Source organism: Egretta garzetta, unplaced genomic scaffold (genome assembly GCF_000687185.1).
Source record: "Egretta garzetta isolate BGI_Z169 unplaced genomic scaffold, ASM68718v1 scaffold101, whole genome shotgun sequence".
NCBI classification, from domain to species: Eukaryota; Metazoa; Chordata; class Aves; order Pelecaniformes; family Ardeidae; genus Egretta; species Egretta garzetta.
The window spans coordinates 1381051-1382348 of NW_009258666.1; positions in this window are offsets into that span (position 1 = coordinate 1381051).

The window sequence follows — 1298 nt, forward strand, 5'->3', positions numbered from 1 at the left end:
CAGCAGGATCTACATTACTCAAATCCTTCTCTCGACCCTCCACCATACTTCTGCCACAGTGACAACAGCTCAAGGTTTTCCCTAGCCACTGTTATTTTTCACTTGGCATCTCCATTCCCTCTCAAAGCAAGTGTTAATACCAGCCCAGGGAAGCAGCTCCATCTGTGCTGGCATTGCAACAACTAGCAATTTGCACAGAAGTTCTAGTGAAGACAAAGTCCCCAGAGCTTCATTAGCCCCAAACCAAAATGCTTCCAGCTGTGATTGAGATGGATCTAACCACGCACGTATTCATGCCAGAGCATTTCAGTGGAACTACCCACTGATGGATGCTGCAGGAAGTAAGCAGCACAGATGAATCATTTGTTAAGTCAATAGTGAACCATTGCCCCATTTTTATTCCACAGGTGACAAGCTTCTGGTGGTACATAATTTTTAGAGCCATAAAAAGTAAACACCTTGGGGTTACTAAGCGTCCCGTGACACACTTGAAACTAGTTAGATGTTTCCATCCGAGCCAAACATTAACAGGGTAACAATCTACCTAAGTTTTCCTCATGTGGGAAATGTGTTGAATTCGTATTTTCTTAAAAAAATCTACATGAAAGTATTGAGTATACAGTAACATTTAGAATATTCTTTATTCTGTTTGGCAGAGGCGCCCTGTTTCTCAATCAAATAAAACAGGAAATCCACAGCAGCGATCTGCAGGAGCTGGGTGGATATTTGGATCTCTCCAGAGTAAATGGAGAAGAGGTAGGAGGCAAGCACCCCAACAATTCAAAAAAACTATGTACTTCAATTCCTTAAAGCTCCTTATAAGTTTAATAAAACAGAGGCAGGATACCTAAAGATACTTCCTATATAACCTGTAGCAACAAATCATAGTCAGCATTCACCAGTACCAGAGTTGCATCATCTCTAGAATAAGAGTTTTTTTCTGCACTGCTGAAACCAGTTACATGCTTGGGAGTGTCTCAGAGTATATCTCCTTTGCATGACTCCATCATGCACATTTGGAGATATACACATACACACAGAACACAACAAATAAAACCACCATGTACACACACAGATTGAAGATCAGTTATCCAAGCCCTGAGCCTTATGGCCCAGGGGGGTTTAAAGGGCTTGTGCTGAAACAGCTTCATTGCAGCTGATGGCCAAACTTTGTAAATAGAAGCACATCCAGGCATGGCTCCCAAGTCACACCCTGTAGGGTTTTTTTTTCTCAACAGCTCCCTGTTGAAATCCACACCAGCACTGAGTCACAAAAGCCTGCAGGAGCCTTCACCAAA